Source organism: Drosophila pseudoobscura, chromosome X (genome assembly GCF_009870125.1).
Source record: "Drosophila pseudoobscura strain MV-25-SWS-2005 chromosome X, UCI_Dpse_MV25, whole genome shotgun sequence".
Taxonomy (NCBI): Eukaryota; Metazoa; Arthropoda; class Insecta; order Diptera; family Drosophilidae; genus Drosophila; species Drosophila pseudoobscura.
In genome coordinates this window covers 33339228-33359496 of record NC_046683.1, presented here as the reverse complement: position 1 = coordinate 33359496, position 20269 = coordinate 33339228, and the positions used below count along the sequence as shown (strand labels likewise).

The window sequence follows — 20269 nt, the reverse complement described above, 5'->3', positions numbered from 1 at the left end:
TGGCCACGAATGTAGTCCAGTGGTTCCCGGGCTTCCTCAGCCAGGGGAGGACCTGGTATCTGTCCAGTGGTAGAAGTTCGTAAACGCCGTCGGCATATTTGGCAGGATATCCGTCACCAATCCATCTTGGAATACAGATCTGGTCGAGAACGAAGTAACTCTTCAGAAAACTTTGCCAAGTCTGGCACATTTCGCTTGGTAAATCTTTGTCCTATCCTAACTCTTATAATAAATGGGATAAACCATAGCGCCGGATCGAACAACCTTGCTGTGTGGGAGTCTGCTCGGGCCAAGTCATCGTCTACATACATGCAATGTCGAATAGTGTGACTTGCTTTAGGAAATCAAGATTTTACGTCGTAACTGTTTTCAGTTCATAATCGCGGATCTCTCCTTGTTTCGAAATAATATTCTCTGAAAGTGGGTGTGCTTCGGACCCAAGTCTGTCGATCCATTTTGATGATATCCGCATTGAAAACGTACCGGAAATAAAGCCACTTCAGGATCTGAAGGGTTAAGCCACATTGGAGGACCGGACCAGCATACAGAAGATCATTTAAGCTCATTCCATTGCTCGACGGGCTGGATGCATTGAATAAAACGCGGACTTTCGTGGTAGTATTCTCAGGCTTGAGTACAGCATGGCATTCTCTTGTAGTATTGTCAGTATTCTAGGGTCACGGAGTCGTACTTTTCATGGAAGGTAATTTTTTTTAACGATTCTCGTTCCTCAGAAACTGGGCCAATGCGATAGACCTTGAATGCCCCAGACCTGATCCAAAACGATATGGGTTGAATCGATCAGAGCGAGGGAGCGGAAATTCGTCCCCAGGTGCCGGAGGCGAAATAAGTCTTGGATTTTGTGCGTTAAATACTCGTAGACTTAGCTCGGGCTACGCGGACGAATTTTCTACGATTGTGGAATTCGACTTGTTCGAAATTGGATAGCCAAGGTGCAGGCGCGTGTGATGCCGGTCTTCACAAGCGATGGTGGGCGCTCTGGCATTGCTGCAATAAAGTTCTTAATGTAGTTGGAGCGAGTGATGCTTAGTCATTTGAATGCAGTGAGGGCATACATTTATCAGATTGTTTCTGGAAGGTGACGGATTAAGATTGCCGCGAAACCCTCGCTCGTGAGGTGAGTGGATTCGGTCATGGGCTGCCATGCTAGTTATCTGGTTGAGGTGGAGTAGTCTTTCCTCTCAACTAAATCTAGATGTAGATGGCTGTGAATAAGTGCCTAAACGGTGGGCAACGGTGGTAGTCCCAACTGAAAACTTCCAACTGCTCGACGAAGGCGACTGCAATACATTTCCCGTAAGTCGCTTAGCAGTCGTCATAAATCCCTTGGACCTCATCTGAACGCTCTGGATCGGCTTCCAGCATCGCTGCGGATCAGGTCTCAAACTCCGCATCTATCTTTGCTCACATGCTGCGGACTTGTTCTCGATGGACTTGCGATTTTTTTTCAGCAGTTGGCATCTGAATCTGGTGGATCTTCAATAGGTATTGTTGCAGCAGACGATCATAATTACCCCATCTTAGCGTGTGCGATGTTGTGAGCAGAGCTTTTGCTCTCGCACACCGAGCTCTTGTACCGCTCTCTGCGCATGCAAGATCGGCTCGGCGGTGGAGTCGGGGAGTGATTGCTATCTCTGGCTGCGACCAGTTCAATAAATGCTTTATAGTCGAGCACTTGTTTTATTTGGCATTAATTACCTGACAATTTAAAGTACAAAAAACCGCAACTAGAGCCCGCTGTACCGGAGTCATCATAACGTTTATTTTGGAAAAACTCTTCCAATTTTTCATTGGCGCCCGAGCAGGGACATCGGCATCCGGAATTTCGTGGAAATTCGCACGACAAACCAGTGACCTACAGTGCATCTTCGTTGTCTCGGCACAAGTCATTGATTTTTTTTGTTCTGTTGCGAATAGAGCTCTAGCTGGCTGTGTTTGTGCGACAAATTGGATTCATCTTTAATCAACAAAAAAGAAAAGGAAAGTGTTCGGCTAATCTATGCCGAATTCTCAGGTATTTAGTGCGAAAAAAAACTGAGGGCTAGAACCAAGCCACCATTTTGTGCGCTGTGTTTCTTTATTTGGCCATTGGTCTCAATTTTTGGCACCTCGTTGAATTGGAATACCAATTAAATAAAACACAAAGTAATAAAATAAACCAAAGTAAACAGCCAGCAACATAAAATATTTATTAATGCGGAATATTGGTGAATTGAAGAGAAGTGCAAATTGATGAGGGTTTACGGTACTTGCTAATCAGACGCTCCGGTCATTGCCGCTGGTTTCAATTCTCTTTTGCGAAGTACCGCTTATTGGTGCTGCCTTTACTTCGGTAACGCTAGCGTTGCGCCAAATTGTGCATAATTTGGCTGCGTTTGGTTGTGTGCATTGGCAGCATAATTTGTGTTTGTTTCGCTGCGTTAACCCTTTGATGCCGATACATAGTTTTTGGAAAACATTTGATGTGTATATTGGCATGATAATTGTCAACTTTTCCATTGCTGCCGTTGACATCTATTGAAGCCGATACAGATTTTTGTGGAAATTTCGTGTTCTTTCATAGTTTTTTGCATACCCTACAGTATTTTGGTTAACGATTGTCTAAGCCCAGTGCATTACCTTCCGACCCTCTTGAATTAAGAGAAAGCGCCAGAATGAGTGAAAATGAAAAGGAAATTGTTACCAGGGAAGGAGGTTCAAAAGAAGGAGGGGGTCCAAAAGTCCTGCAAAAGTTAGCAACAGCAATGCAAAGACACGATAGGGTGATGGGCGATCTAAGGCGTGTGAGAACGGCCTTTGAGGAAAAAACTATTTCGTTCGACTCTCTTCAAATTAAATGCAGACTCGAGCTGATCGAAAAATCTTGTGAAAAGTTGATGGATATACAGGAAGACGTGGATTGTTTAAATCCCAACAACGATCTACGAGCATCGGTCGAGGATATGTGTGTTACCGCAAATTCGTTTCTTTAAGTTAACGGAGCTAACACCAATTCGTTCGTTCTCTTTCGTAGATCAGTCGCGTTTTTGCTTTGCGCTCCGCATATTTTCCCTTTGTTTTGCATAAACAACCGGTGTTTTCATAAATAGACTTTAATTAACTTCCTAACCAGCCTACAATCTGGAAATCTATTCCATTCCGAGAGTGCATGCCTTTTGATTTGTGCTTAAACATTATTTATTTAACTCCTAATTTTTCGGCGTCGGCTTGTCGTGCTTGTGTTGTTGCCGTGAGTACGCATTACATTGCATTACAGCTTTCGTAGCTCGTCTTGTAGCTTTTGTTGTTGTATTACTCTCTTGCTATCACCTCAACTTCAATAGCTGTTCTTTCTCTCTCTCATTAGCTGCTGCTGCAACTGTTCTCCTCTCCTGCTATTAGCGTTTGTCTGGCACACTGGTTTGATAGCCATTTGTTTTGGAATATTATTTGATTTTAATTTTGTTCAAATTTTTTATTATGGATTTATTATCCTTTCGGAAAGAGATCTCCCATGACCAGCCGAGTATCCCCTGCTGGCTCTGCGTAGCGTAGTGCACGCAAAATGCGCTGGGTCAACGGGCCGTGTGGGCGATTCCATATCAAAACATAATGGGTTGCATTACAGTTGCGAGGCATGCCGTGCGGTGGAGAATGATATGGTGGCTTTTATGAGGCAGACGCGGAAGGGCTTTAAGGAGCTGATCTTTGCCTTTAAAAAGCAGTACGATCGGCTCCTAGCCATGGAGTCTCAATTTGGCAGTCTGCAACTGCTGAATGAGTCTCCGAGGCGTAAAATGGTCACTCCGCGGGATCTGCAAGTGCCAGCCGCCACTCAGCCGTGCGCCGCCCAAAAACTGACTCCAACCACTCCAAGTAAACATCAGTTTATCTCGTTTGCCGCTCCAAGGGCAACGACAGCTGCTGGCGATGCAGGTACGGTAGACGAATTCATCGTTTCGGAGAACGTGCAGCCAAGTACGTCTGCAGCGTCCGTGTCCGTGGTGTCCGCAAGCTCGCTAGTTGTCCCGTCTATCCCGATCCGACCAGTAATAAGACGTTTCGGACCTCCGGATATTGCCACCCCAGATACTAGGCCTGTAGTGACTAAACCACTGGTGGGAGTCCCACCAAAACGACAAGTTATTGTTTCACGGCTGGCCCCTGACTTCACATCTAATGATGTAATTGCGTTTATTCAAAGCAAAATAAAAGCCGTGTGTTTAAAGGTGGAAAATTTTAACTTCTCTTATGCCAGGGAGATAGCCTCGTTTAAGATAAACATCTCCCCAACTCAATTTGACACCATTTGCTCTGCCAAATTTCGGCCGGAGCATTTGGTGTTGAAGGAGTTTGAGGCTAAGAAGAAGAATAAGCCCCCCATAACTCTTACAAAACATTCCAGTGTGCCATCCTCAACCCTTCCAAAAAACGAACTTCTCTTTTAGTAACTTATCAGAATGGTTTTCCGGGATAGTGTTGCATTTGCTTCCCACGTTATTGTGTTTGCTGAAACCTGGTTATAGCCGGACATTCTTAGTTCCGAGGTTTTGGCAGGTCGGTACACAACTTTTAGAAAGGACCGTTCGTCTCGACGTGCCGAAGAGGTTCTGATTGCAGTGGACTCTAACTTCACGTCGGAGCACTGTGTGTAAAACTGATTCTTCCTGCTTTCACTATTTACATTACTTGCTCGTATATTCCACATTCTTCGGATATGAGCATCACTTGTCCGCTTTAACCGCTGTTTCTTCCTCACTATCAGATAAAGATCGTATGATAGTTATTGGTGACTTCAACTTGCCAGGAACTGCTTGGTCTTCGGTAAACGGGTATAATATCTTTGTGCCCATGTCACGACATGACTTTGTTGACGGCTTGCTTGACCTGTCCCTGTCTCAAGTCAATCATGTGAAAAATTCCTTGGGTCGATTGCTTGATCTGTGCTTTGTATCGGATCCGACCTTAGTGTTGTTAACCCGAGCCCCTCCGCCCACTATACCTGAAGACGCCTACCATCCTTCTTTCGAAGTGTCGCTAGATATAGGAACAACTGTATTGAATCTTTCGAGTAGGCTACCTGAACGTGTCCGCTACTTTCGTAAAGCCGAGTTTGCCAAGCTCAAAAACCTCATTAGGGATTTTGATTGGTCCGCTTTGTACTTGTGCACTGATGCCATAAAAGGCACAAACATTTTTTACAATGCTTCTGGCACATTTTTATACCCGATACTCAAAATGAGTATTGGGGTATATTAGATTTGTTGTGAAAATGGATGTGTGTAACGTCCGGAAGGAATCGTTTCCGACCCCATAAAGTATTTATATTCTTGATCAGCATCAATAGCCGAGTCGATTGAGCCCTGTCTGTCTGTCCGTCTGTCCGTCCGTCCGTCTGTCCGTCCCTATTAGCGCCTAGTGCTCAAAGACTATAAGAGCTACGACATTTTAAATCTGGATTTCTGTGATATGTCACTGTTAAAAGAATGTTTCAAAGCTTTGCCCCGCCCACTTCCGCCCCCACAAAGAGCGAAAATCTCTGGCATCCACAATTTTAAAGATACGAGAAAACTGAAAAACGCAGAATCGTAGAAAATGACCATATGTTCTAAAGTGTAAAAAAAAGTGGCAAAACCGACCATGAAACCTGTCTGTTAGAGAGAGACAGAGCGAGAAAGAATGAAATTGTTTTCTTGATTCTGGCTATAATAATTATACGATCTGGTTGAGATTTAACACTTTAGAACATATAGTCATCTTCTATGATTCTGCGTTTTCAGTTTTTTTGTATCTTTGAAATTGTGGATGCCACAGATTTTCGCCCTTTGTGAGGGCGGAAGTGGGCGGGGCAAAGTTTTCAAATATACTTGTAGCAGTGACATATCACAGAAGTCCGGATATAAAACGTCGTTGCTCTAGCTCTTATAGTCTTTGAGCACTTGGCGCTGATAGGGACGGACGGACGGACAGACGGACATGGCTCAATCGACTCGGCTATTGATGCTGATCAAGAATATATATACTTTATGGGGTCGGAAACGATTCCTTCTGGACGTTACACACATTTACTTTTACCACAAATCTAATATACCCCAATACTCATTTTGAGTATCGGGTATAAAAACTTAAGAAAGCGTAAGAAGAATCATGGCGATCAAGCAATACCATTCGAATTTTATTTTTAACAAAGATAACGTTTTGGAAAGTCGCTGCTGCTGCGGTGTCGCTCACGTACAGTATAAACGAGGGAGAACGTTGTGAGTTGATGCTGCGACCGAAACTCTATGTTTATACCCGATACTAAGTCAGTATAGTTCTCTCCCGGCAGACGGCGCAACCACTGAACGAAAAAGAGTGCGTGCGAGAGAGACAGAAAATCAGTCTGATCGTATCGACGGGTATGTGTAGAGACCGAAAATTGATTTGTTACTTTTGGCTATAATAATAATCCGCTCTGATAAAAATTCGGCAATCTGTTACATATGGTAATTTTCTATGATTGTGCGTTTTTAATTTTCCCGTATCTTCAAAATTGTGTTGCCACAGATTTTCGTTCTTTGTGTGGGCGGAAGGGGGTGGGCAAAATATTGAAATTCACTTGTAGCAGTTAGATTTAACAGAAGTGTGTGTTATACACACATTTGGTTGCCCTAGCTTTAATAGTTTCTGAGATCTGTGGATGCCGTCAGCAGCTCAGAGGCGAAATTTTGAATTACACTGGTGCAGGTTCGATATGAAACGTGTGTGTTAGATAGAGACAGAGCGAGAGTGAATGAAACTGTTTTCTTCATTCTGGCTATAATAATAATACGATCTGGTTCAGATTCTACCGTCTAGAAGATATATTATACTTATTAAATTGTTATAATCTCTACGATAATGCGTTTTTGGTTTTCTCGTATGTTTAAAATTATGGATGCCACAGATTTTCGTCCTTTGTGGGGCGGGGAGAATTTTCGAAATACACTTGTAACAGTGACATATTGCAGAAGTCTTGATACAAAAAGTCGTTGCTCTAGCTCTTAGTGTTTGAGCACTAGGCGCGCATGGGGACGGACAGACAGACATGGCTCAATCGACTCGGCTATTGATGCTCATCGAGAATATATATACTTTATGGGGTCGGAAACGCTCTGAACGTTACACATATCCACTTTCACCATAAATCGAAATTAATTTGTTAGGCCCCGGCACGAAAGTACAAATCGTTTTTCCCAGTGTAAGCATGTTAGGGTTTTTGCTACACACACAAGCCCACTGCTCACCGCTTGAGTGTCTGAGTGCCGAGCACTGATATAAATGTACACATTCTTTCGTAACTTTTTAAAAGCCAAGTATAAATGAAAATATTTCTGAATGAAGATGTACATGTTTAATCAGAATTTACAAATTTTTATTGGGTCGGTAAAACCAGAATCTTTTTCGAATCTTTTCAACCTGAACCAATCCTATTCCATTTTTCCCGTGAACGCCCCCTGCTTTCTTACCATGTAGCGTTGTTCCTGTTACGATTATTATTTTCTAGTGATGACTTTATTCAAGCTCAACAACAGTTAACCCGGTGGGTGAGTGAAGATGTGGTATCCGTCGTGGTATTGGACCAGCCGCAGTCCGCAACAATTTCGGATTCCCTACCATACAACGGCGTAGGACCAATGTCAGGGGCTACAACGAGCAACGCTATCCACCATCAGCTTCCGCATCATCACCACGGCGATCCTCAATCCTCCTCAGCGGCAACGGCGGTGGCAGCCAGCAACAACTGTATACTGGGTTTGCCAGTTGTCCCAAATGGTACAAGTGTAAGTCAGAGGGACTTCTATCCCTCACCACCCTCAACGGAGACGGAAAGCAGTGGAAGTGCTATCCAGCTTCGTACTCGACGCGTATTACAGTCGGCCGATACGGTAGCAACAAGTCAACAACAGCTTCAGCTTCACCAACTACCGTTGTATCAGCAGCACCATCATCAGCAACAGCTTCAACATCAATCAGGCGATACCAGCAGCAGCAACAACAGTCAATCCGGACAAGTCATCGAGAATGGTTGCTACCCGGAATATAAGCATTGATAGGTCAAATCTTTTTTTATATCTTAATCGACATACATTGACATAATCATTCGTACAGGTATCCATGGGGGGTATTATATGGGATAAGAAGATCTTGACCGGCATTTTTAATCGCATATAAATATGCTTGACTTGAAATACACAACTACACAAGCGTATTCGTATGTGAATTAATATATGTAAACATAAACATAACTGCAATGCTAATACACAAGTTAACCTAATGAAAGAAAAACAAACAAGCATAAAAATAAAAAACAAATTAATAAAGAATATTACTATTTATGAGCGAAAACTTACTTCACAAAGGATTACACGCAAACATGCATGCATACATACCATTGCATACTTACATAACCATACGTTCATTTGAACGCCTAGAATAATCTTATTCACCTTCACAAAAAAAACAGGATTTTGTATACCTCAGGCCCAAGTAATGCCAGCGTCTGAGCAAGAAAAAATAATGAGCAGGCTGCTGTAAATATAAAAAATGTTTAAATGTGCTAGATAGTTAATTATACGACTCTGCGAGACGTGTCAAGAATTTGAAAAATAGTCTTAGTGACAAAGAAACAAAAATGCACTCGTGCACCGAGCCCAACAATCGCTTAATGGTGCCTCCCTATTAGGGCCCTCTTACACCGACTGATAGAAAAATTTTGGGCAAATACTGTCAGTTCTCGTTTAAAAATCTCTAATGAAAAACCAATAGTATAAAGAACAACAACAGACAAACAAAATAAAGATCTCTAACTAGAAATTTTAATTACTTTTATATGGTAAGATTTGTAGATTTGTAGGTGTAATGATTATTCAAAATTAAACCATGACCGTTAAATATTAGTTCTAGGGATATGGAACATTAGTATTACATAGTGTAACTCATTTATAAAAATAAACGTGAAATGTACGATTAATAAACTTAAATACATAAGTGCATTGTAAATCATATATATGTAATCATGTATAAATGGTGTCATGCGAGGATATTAAGAAATATATCCAATCAAATATTTTTTTATCAGAAATATTCTTATATACATGTGTATGTATGTACATATGTATGTATGAATCCCTCAATCCTCAAGCAACTAGACATTAATAATTGCCAAATGCCAATCGAATTATTATGTCCTACTCAGGCAAAACATTTTACTTATTACACTCCTGTCTATTGTATTCCACAAAACTATGACCCGAACTTTGCGACGACTTATATATTCCTCAGTGGCTGGTTCATACAGTCGTTCAAAATGTATGTACATATATCTTCATCGAAAAATTCATATTGCCATGAAATTCAATGTCATAGCGTGACTGGTCATTTGTTACTAACTCGAAACACAATATTGATTTTCTCCGTCAGAGCAATACAATTTTCTTCCCACAAATTTTCTAACTCCGACTCGTTTTATTATTTCTTATATTACTAGCTATTTTTTTTTTCGATTTCATCTAGAAATAAAATAAACCAATATCAAAACGAGGAGGAACGCTGTGAGTTGCTGCGGACACCGCAACTCTACAGTTATACCCGATACTAAGTCAGTATGGCTTTCCTCCGGCAGACGCCGCTAATATTAAACGACACGACAAAGAGTGCGTGCGAGAGAGACAGCAAATCAGTCTGAGCGTGACGTCGGGTGCTGCGTAGCCAGTGCAAATTGATTTGTTCCTTTTGGCTATACAAATTATCCGATCTGATCCAGATTCAGCAACCTGATAGATATGATCATTATCTATGATTCTGCGTTTTTAGTTTTCTCGAATCTGCAATATTGTGGATGCAACAGATTTTCGTCCTTTGTGGGGGCGGAAGGCGGTGGGGCGAAATTTTGAGATATACGTTTTATAGTGAGATCTAAAAGGAGTGTGGATACCAAATTTGGTTACTCTAGGCTTAATAGTCTCTGAGATTGATTTTCGTCCTTTGCGGGCCGGAAGGGGGTGTGGCGAAATTTAGACACAAAACGGTCAAGGTCGCTTACATTCTTTGTCGTGTCGCTTAATATTAGCGGCGTCTGCCAGAGGAGAGCCAGACTGACTTAGTATCGGGTATAAATGTAGAGTTGCGGTGTACGCAGCAACTCACAACGTCCCTCCTCGTTTGATTATGTTTTGTTAAAAATATTTAAATATAAAAAAATATATAAAATTTTAAGTTATAGAAACTATGAAACTATGTGAGGATTAAAACTCGCGACAACAGCATTTATTTTGGGATTGGTGGCAACTGCTGTAGGGCTGAATGAGTAGACGCACGTAATAGGCATCAATATTGGAAAAAAATCATATAAGCGGGAAAGAGAAAATAAGTAAGTTCGTATATAAATTATTAAATTACACCAGAACACAACGAGTATGCTTTTATTAGGTACTTTATTGATTATTTTAAGTAAACAATTTCTCAGAAGCGTTAGCTAGCTGAGTGGTATCAACACTCGGTAGCGGTAGCTGACCGAATATTATGGATGAGAATTAGTTGATCGAGGCGAGCGATACGCTGCGCTTTATTTGGATTCAAACTTAAGACTAATTATTAATGAAATTAAAAGCTATGATAGCAGCCGGCTTCGCGGACAGTGCTGCCGCGGCGCTGCCGTCACTGCAGAGCGGTCATCGTCGTTCCAAGAACTTCAACGTCGCTGGCAGATGTTCGGCACCCGTGGGAACCGCTGACTTCGCCTTGTGGGTGGTGTTGAATTACTGCAGCTGCATCCGCCAAACCTGTGACTCTGGTCGTGGACCTCGCTGATATGCTAGGTCAGCATACGCCCAGCGTCGGTGGTTAACTTATACATATTTACTTTTTATAAACATAAATTCGCAGTCTTTTTATCCTGATATTCTCATCTACGAGGTTTCCCGTGTATCACTTTCATGAGTCTTTGAATTCTCAGATCTGAGTCACGTCAATAGAAACATGCTCATGCTATTTGTGGAATCGGGCTATTGGAGTACAAGGTATAAATATATTTAAAACTGCGTTAACTGCACCATAATCAACCGTAAAAAAAATAAGTTAACAGCGATCGTGGCATTCGGGGCAGCCATGTCCAAAGGAAAACTAAGGTACAGATTCCAAAATCGCCAATGACGTACTGGAGAAAATTTTGCCACATACTTGAACAAAACATTATGATCTGGTGGTCTGACTATGTGTGCCTTATGTTTTTGAGGTCGCTGAGTCCAAATCCGAGATCCATTCTTTACTAGGTCATCAGGATTTTTAAACCACATCAAAAAGCCAATATGACCGAAACAGGGCATAAACTGTAATATTCGACGCTTGTCGTGCCTTTTATTTGAATTATGAACGGCTAACTCCCAAAATTACAGCCTAAAACTAGGCAGAAAAAAAATTCCAGTTGCAGAGCTTGTGAGCTTTAACCATACATAGATTATCAGCTGAGGGTTGAGATTATCAACGAGGGTTGCTGTACCTAGTAGTCCCAGCCTCTGTCTTTTTTACCTCGTGGCCGTCAGAGTGACCGGCAGTGAAAAAAGAAGTCTGCTTGAGCTGACCCAGTTCTCTAAACAAGGTCAAGCCCAAAGTCAAAGCCTAGTGCAAGTGCCAAGTGCGGCTCAAAGTGACCATTGAATTTGAGTGGACGCGCCAGTTATATATCGCCAATACTGGGGCAGCCGTTCGACCATTTGGAAACGAGCACCCCCAGTGTATCAACATTTTTCGAAACAGTGGTGCAATTCTGTTGAGGTAATTATCCACCCAGCTGCAGCGACCCGTTGAAAAATGTTCTGTTCTTTCCGTGTAGGATTAGCACCACTAGTATCTACGTATTGAAACGCTGGTCTAGAAGATACGGATTGGTTATTCCCGGAGACCTCTTGGCCACGTGCCCGTACCACCGTTCGGTAGCCGAGGGCATGGACTTGCGCCTCAAGTAAACCCGATCGGTGTGCTCTGCAATCTTCGCCTGGACAAGTTCGACCCATGGGGATGAGCTGAGTGACTCTTCAAATAAACCAGTCACCCCACGAGCAATCCAGGGTGCGAGTGTACCTAACCTCACGCCGCAGATGGACCGCGGTCATTGACCCCTGGCATCGGAAGCAGCTGATGTTACCTGCGCCCGGTACAATCGTGTGCCACCTTCAGACCTCGAGTAGGAACTCGGTCTCCAGCCGGGAAGCATCGAACCCGCATCGGATTTAGTTATATTTTCTATCTTTCTTTCGAAATTAGACCCGATATGCGAAACCCCGTTTTTTTATCCGCTTTCTGTTTAACAATGTTCTTTTGATACGGCAAAAATGTGCAAACGCCAATTAAATCCGGTATAAACAAAAAGGGAATTCCTGTCCATGGGCTAAGTCGAACTTGAACAAATGAGTAGTGTATTAATACCGATTATTTTTACAGTTTTTGATTTTGGTTGCCACACATTCATCTCATCATCTATGCAGATACTCATCACAATCACACACATCATCATACTCATCCACCCATCAAATCACCTCATCCAACACACAACGAAAGATCTTTCTGCGTGGGAGTCAAAGTTATTAATCGTCTCGTAAGTGATTATAAGAGAAAAAAAAAACAAGTAAGCAATCTGAAAAGAATGAATGTGCGGTAACTATTCGTTGGTCTTCAACCATGATCACGGTTTTATACACGTATTACTCATGCCTTTAAACGACTTTCCATATACCCGATTTTTGTCTGGTTTTGGCACTGACCAAGTTACCGTAATGACATATGACGTTTCCTTGTTCGTATGATGAACACGTAACCTATTTCATGCATCTATATATACATACTACTAATAATTTTTATAGATTTAAGAACATTATACCCTACCTCGCCCCTATGATACTCTTGATACTAGTAATACCCTATAAATGTAAGACGATACCGAATAGCAGGCTTATACTAGGGACTAGGTTCTATTAGCGTTAGGTTTTATAGGAATTTAAATGAAGAATTATGGATTGTTTAAATAAAGTAGTTTTGGAAATGAACCATGGCTAAATAGATTATATCGGAACCATGCAACCTCGAAAGACGGAGATGTGACCCAAGTGTGGATACCAAATTTGGTTACTCTAGGCTTAATAGTCTCTGAGATTGATTTTCGTCCTTTGCGGGCCGGAAGGGGGTGTGGCGAAATTTAGACACAAAACGGTCAAGGTCGCTTACATTCTTTGTCGTGTCGCTTAATATTAGCGGCGTCTGCCAGAGGAGAGCCAGACTGACTTAGTATCGGGTATAAATGTAGAGTTGCGGTGTACGCAGCAACTCACAACGTCCCTCCTCGTTTGATTATGTTTTGTTAAAAATATTTAAATATAAAAAAATATATAAAATTTTAAGTTATAGAAACTATGAAACTATGTGAGGATTAAAACTCGCGACAACAGCATTTATTTTGGGATTGGTGGCAACTGCTGTAGGGCTGAATGAGTAGACGCACGTAATAGGCATCAATATTGGAAAAAAATCATATAAGCGGGAAAGAGAAAATAAGTAAGTTCGTATATAAATTATTAAATTACACCAGAACACAACGAGTATGCTTTTATTAGGTACTTTATTGATTATTTTAAGTAAACAATTTCTCAGAAGCGTTAGCTAGCTGAGTGGTATCAACACTCGGTAGCGGTAGCTGACCGAATATTATGGATGAGAATTAGTTGATCGAGGCGAGCGATACGCTGCGCTTTATTTGGATTCAAACTTAAGACTAATTATTAATGAAATTAAAAGCTATGATAGCAGCCGGCTTCGCGGACAGTGCTGCCGCGGCGCTGCCGTCACTGCAGAGCGGTCATCGTCGTTCCAAGAACTTCAACGTCGCTGGCAGATGTTCGGCACCCGTGGGAACCGCTGACTTCGCCTTGTGGGTGGTGTTGAATTACTGCAGCTGCATCCGCCAAACCTGTGACTCTGGTCGTGGACCTCGCTGATATGCTAGGTCAGCATACGCCCAGCGTCGGTGGTTAACTTATACATATTTACTTTTTATAAACATAAATTCGCAGTCTTTTTATCCTGATATTCTCATCTACGAGGTTTCCCGTGTATCACTTTCATGAGTCTTTGAATTCTCAGATCTGAGTCACGTCAATAGAAACATGCTCATGCTATTTGTGGAATCGGGCTATTGGAGTACAAAGTATAAATATATTTAAAACTGCGTTAACTGCACCATAATCAACCGTAAAAAAAATAAGTTAACAGCGATCGTGGCATTCGGGGCAGCCATGTCCAAAGGAAAACTAAGGTACAGATTCCAAAATCGCCAATGACGTACTGGAGAAAATTTTGCCACATACTTGAACAAAACATTATGATCTGGTGGTCTGACTATGTGTGCCTTATGTTTTTGAGGTCGCTGAGTCCAAATCCGAGATCCATTCTTTACTAGGTCATCAGGATTTTTAAACCACATCAAAAAGCCAATATGACCGAAACAGGGCATAAACTGTAATATTCGACGCTTGTCGTGCCTTTTATTTGAATTATGAACGGCTAACTCCCAAAATTACAGCCTAAAACTAGGCAGAAAAAAAATTCCAGTTGCAGAGCTTGTGAGCTTTAACCATACATAGATTATCAGCTGAGGGTTGAGATTATCAACGAGGGTTGCTGTACCTAGTAGTCCCAGCCTCTGTCTTTTTTACCTCGTGGCCGTCAGAGTGACCGGCAGTGAAAAAAGAAGTCTGCTTGAGCTGACCCAGTTCTCTAAACAAGGTCAAGCCCAAAGTCAAAGCCTAGTGCAAGTGCCAAGTGCGGCTCAAAGTGACCATTGAATTTGAGTGGACGCGCCAGTTATATATCGCCAATACTGGGGCAGCCGTTCGACCATTTGGAAACGAGCACCCCCAGTGTATCAACATTTTTCGAAACAGTGGTGCAATTCTGTTGAGGTAATTATCCACCCAGCTGCAGCGACCCGTTGAAAAATGTTCTGTTCTTTCCGTGTAGGATTAGCACCACTAGTATCTACGTATTGAAACGCTGGTCTAGAAGATACGGATTGGTTATTCCCGGAGACCTCTTGGCCACGTGCCCGTACCACCGTTCGGTAGCCGAGGGCATGGACTTGCGCCTCAAGTAAACCCGATCGGTGTGCTCTGCAATCTTCGCCTGGACAAGTTCGACCCATGGGGATGAGCTGAGTGACTCTTCAAATAAACCAGTCACCCCACGAGCAATCCAGGGTGCGAGTGTACCTAACCTCACGCCGCAGATGGACCGCGGTCATTGACCCCTGGCATCGGAAGCAGCTGATGTTACCTGCGCCCGGTACAATCGTGTGCCACCTTCAGACCTCGAGTAGGAACTCGGTCTCCAGCCGGGAAGCATCGAACCCGCATCGGATTTAGTTATATTTTCTATCTTTCTTTCGAAATTAGACCCGATATGCGATACCCCGTTTTTTTATCCGCTTTCTGTTTAACAATGTTCTTTTGATACGGCAAAAATGTGCAAACGCCAATTAAATCCGGTATAAACAAAAAGGGAATTCCTGTCCATGGGCTAAGTCGAACTTGAAAAAATGAGTAGTGTATTAATACCGATTATTTTTACAGTTTTTGATTTTGGTTGCCACACATTCATCTCATCATCTATGCAGATACTCATCACAATCACACACATCATCATACTCATCCACCCATCAAATCACCTCATCCAACACACAACGAAAGATCTTTCTGCGTGGGAGTCAAAGTTATTAATCGTCTCGTAAGTGATTATAAGAGAAAAAAAAAACAAGTAAGCAATCTGAAAAGAATGAATGTGCGGTAACTATTCGTTGGTCTTCAACCATGATCACGGTTTTATACACGTATTACTCATGCCTTTAAACGACTTTCCATATACCCGATTTTTGTCTGGTTTTGGCACTGACCAAGTTACCGTAATGACATATGACGTTTCCTTGTTCGTATGATGAACACGTAACCTATTTCATGCATCTATATATACATACTACTAATAATTTTTATAGATTTAAGAACATTATACCCTACCTCGCCCCTATGATACTCTTGATACTAGTAATACCCTATAAATGTAAGACGATACCGAATAGCAGGCTTATACTAGGGACTAGGTTCTATTAGCGTTAGGTTTTATAGGAATTTAAATGAAGAATTATGGATTGTTTAAATAAAGTAGTTTTGGAAATGAACCATGGCTAAATAGATTATATCGGAACCATGCAACCTCGAAAGACGGAGATGTGACCCACCGCAGTCTTTGTTGGAGGGATCCTGACGATTAATAGGTGGCCCTGAAGGATCATGGTAGGGTGGGCGTTCTCGCCAATGGGCGATACCGCAGCCGACAAAGATCTGACCGGTGATCTTCTTCGTTTACGGGTACATGCTGATCTGTCCCTTTGACCCCCCTGTATCCCGTTTCCTAGTATCCTTTCCCTACTCGTACGCGATTTTTTTTATAAATTCTTATCTCGACCATTTGCCAGAGCTATAAATGGGTAGTAAAATTTCCTCCATGCCCACACCCCGCCGACCAGAGACAAAAGCCGAAGCCAGCGCGTACTTCCTACTCCCGTTTACCTATTCATCAGCTCCTCGACCCTGTACGTTGTATGCTACAGGTAAAGACAAATTTTAAATGGCAATTGGTTCGAAAAGTCTGTCACGATTTTATGGCAGGGTTTCTTAAAGAATTTGTAAATTTGGCGCCCAACGTGGGGCCCTTCTTCGGCTTGCCCCGACCAAGAAAGTTTTATAAAGTCATCAACACCAATGCGAGCTGCATCTCAATGCAGTGGCACAAGACTTATTCCTTCATCCATTAATTCCCAACAGATATACATGGTCGTGCATTGTCTGGGTGATTGACTTCGAGTAGCTGGATTGCGTAGCAGTTTCTAAAAGACTTTAAAGCCCCGCGCTCGAGGTTAATCAAATTACTAGGCATAGTAACGAACCTGTAGTATCTGGCCGGATAGGCCATTCCGCTAAATAGCGCGTTCTAATGTTTCGGTCGGATTTAGGTTTCAAAGTGGATTAGCTCTACTGCCTACCCACCGAGATGGGAGCGTGTTGTTTGGGGGATGAACTTGTCCATACCGTTGCTGATCATTGTCTGCCGTTTTGGCCTGGATCAGGTTAGTCAGTGGCTTAGAGCTACGGCCTGGCCGCGAACGAAGGCAATAGAATCGGAGATGGTATATTTCCTGGGTCAGCATAACCTTGTCTTCTTCTTCAGTTTTTCTATTGTTGTTCCGTTTTTTTTGTTTGACAGACGTAGGTGGAATGGCTCTACTGTATTGTGGTTCTGGACGACCTACAGTATAAGTAGAGGGCCATCGGTTTGTCAGGGTTTCGGATTGCTCGGATATCCGTCAGTGGTGTAGAACTACCGAACGGTCCCAGTTCATCCGATGACTCATTGTACTGATTGTTGATTGTTAATAATATCACCAGAGTCAGTGGGGGACACACTCCTATTAGACGAATGGTGCATGGTTTCCGAATTTTGTGGATACAGAGTAGATATATCGATCGTTAAAAGTTAATAATCGAGAGTAGAAAAGAAAATCATATATTAGTAAAATTAGGATAGGATGTCATTGGATTGGAGTTTTGACGAGATTGATCAAAACGACCATTCCGATATTATCTGTTGTATTTGCGTAAGACAGGTAGAATATCGGACACAGCTTTTAAGAACAAGTTGTAACCACGTATATCATTTAGTTTGTTTTAATACGAGAAGAGGTGAAAAGACCGTGTGCCCGGCGTGCAACAAGCCCCTACAATCATCTGCTCCTAGCTTAGCTGAGGAATTAGCCGTAGCGCAGGCGTCCGCCTCGAACGTAGAGTCTTCTCAGCTTCGAATGAGAACCAGATCACAGCGTGGGACAGCAGGTCCAGCTGCGAATACTGAAAATTTACCGTCCGTTGGTCCAACTGAAGTCGGTGTACCAATCATGCCAGTTCAGAGTAGCGAGCCAGCGAATGAAGCAAGCCCAGGCTGGGCGCAAATGGCACAGGCGTTGACGGACGCTATGGGTCAACGGATTCCAACGTTTGGCAAGTCCAACGGTACAGCCGCCGAATGACCAAGCTGCTGGATCTTCACAGCCTAGTGGAGAAAATCAAACCTTCGAACAGTTGTTCCAAATACCAACTCGAGAGTCCGTAGGTGCCCCGATAAATCAGGCTAATGATTCTAATGTCTCGGTAACCCCATGGGGATCCCAACAGATAGCGGGACTACGACCAGATAGGATTGGACAAATAATCGCAGGATGGAAGGTGCGGTTTTCCGGAAATTCGTCCATGTCGGTGGAAGATTTCATATATCGGATAGAAGCGCTAACCAAGCAGACCTTAGAGGGTAATCTCGATCTAGTGGCCAGAAACGGCATTTATTTATTTGAAGCCAGTGCGAGCGAGTGGTTTTGGCGTTACCATAAAAGCGTACCATCCGTGACCTGGCCGCAGCTAAGTACAGCCTTAAAAACTCGATTTAGAGATGGGTGTACCGATCTGGAAATTCGTACGGCAATAGTGCAACGAAAGCAGAAGCCGCACGAACTATTTGATACATTTTACGAAGCCATTGTGACCTTGTCCGACAAACTAGTCAACCCCATGTCCGAAATGTCGCTGTTGGAAGTGCTAAAGTCGAATCTCTTGGCCGATATCCAACATGATATTTTATACATTCCCATTCTGTCAGTAGCACAATTGCGCAACATAGTGCGTACTCGCGAACGGTTTTTGCAATCAGTGGCTAAGCCTATGGGCAGCGCTGAGCCGAAGCGTAATCCTATACGACGACAGGTGCATGAAATTGTGGTACAGACAGACAAGGAAGGCGATGAGGTCGATGAAACAGAACAGCTAGATATCGCTGCAGTTACCCTTTCCTGTTGGAACTGTGGTTGTCAGGGGCATCGGTATCAAGACTGCGTAGGTGATCGCACCGTCTTTTGTTACGGCTGTGGCAAACGGGATACGTATAAACCGTCGTGCTCTAGGTGCAACGATCCAAAAAACTCGTCAAGCCGTGCACAATCGACAGGTGCACGCAAACCAAACAGTTCGAAAGCAACGAACATCATTTAATGGACGTTTCGACAGTTCCACTACTCCCAGACATTCCTTCACCCACTTGAATTTTACCCCCAAGTGAGGACCGAATTCCATTACCGACTCGATCTCGAAAGCGATTGCTCCAATATCGGCAAACTGTCAAAACCGAGCGCTCTAACGTATTGGCGTCAGTCGTTAATACGTCTAAGGACTGGCGACCCTATGCGGAAGTCACCGTACTGGGAAGGACGCTCAGTGGACTGATGGACACCGGTGCATCCATAAGTTGCATAGGTGGGAAGTTCGCGGCCGACCTGGTTCAGAATCCGAACCAGATCAAGCCTGTGAGAGCAGCAGTACGTACGGCGGATGGGCAGAGCCAGCCAATAATTGGCAAGGTCACCACCGAAGTGGGTTTTCAAGGCCAGAAGAAAGTCTTGAAATTGTTTGTAGTCCCATCCTTGGCGCAAGACCTATATCTAGGCATAGACTTTTGGTCTCGTTTTAATTTGTTACCTGCTTTTCTAGCCAATAAATCATCCAGTCCAGAGGTGTCAAGCTTAGCATTTGATAGTACGTTACATGTGTGTTTGTCGAAGCATCAGCAAGCTCAGTTAGCAGAGACGGTCAACTTGTTTCCCTCCTTTGCGAAGCAAGGTCTGGGAAAAACGGGCTGGTTGTCGCACGATATTGAAGTAGGCAGCGCAAAGGCAATAAAGCAACGACATTATGCTGTGTCTCCAGCCGTTGAAAAGCTAATGTACGTAGAGGTAGACCGAATGTTAGCTCTTGGAGTAATCGAAGAATCAGATAGCGCATGGTCGTCACCCGTGGTCCTCGTTCGTAAACCGGGAAAGGTGCGATTATGCATCGACAGTCGGAAACTGAACGAAGTCACTGTTAAGAACGCTTATCCCATGCCATTGTTCGATGGCATTCTCAGTCGGCTTCCTCGAGCTGAGTTCATTTCAAGCATCGATTTGAAGGATGCCTATTGGCAAATTCCGCTGGAAGTAAGCGCTCGTGAAAAAACGGCGTTTACCATCCCAGGGCGCCCGTTGTATCAGTACACGGTCATGCCCTTTGGGTTGTGTAATGCACCCCAAACGATGTCCAAGTTGATGGATAAAGTGATACCGCCATCTCTA

At 43.0% G+C, this 20269-nt stretch overlaps 1 protein-coding gene and 2 long non-coding RNA genes across 3 annotated transcripts in view; all 3 read left to right on the top strand.

Moving 5' to 3' along the window:
- Positions 1 to 20269, top strand: part of mmd (disintegrin and metalloproteinase domain-containing protein mind-meld) — a 557313-nt gene that overhangs the window by 503351 nt on the left and 33693 nt on the right. The window lies entirely within an intron of this gene.
- Positions 11500 to 12365, top strand: LOC117184635 (uncharacterized). Its single transcript, XR_004470043.1, has 2 exons — positions 11500 to 11793; positions 11852 to 12365. It is a non-coding gene; the product is annotated as an uncharacterized lncRNA (long non-coding RNA).
- On the top strand, positions 14676 to 15471 carry LOC117184634 (uncharacterized). Its single transcript, XR_004470042.1, has 2 exons — positions 14676 to 14969; positions 15028 to 15471. It is a non-coding gene; the product is annotated as an uncharacterized lncRNA (long non-coding RNA).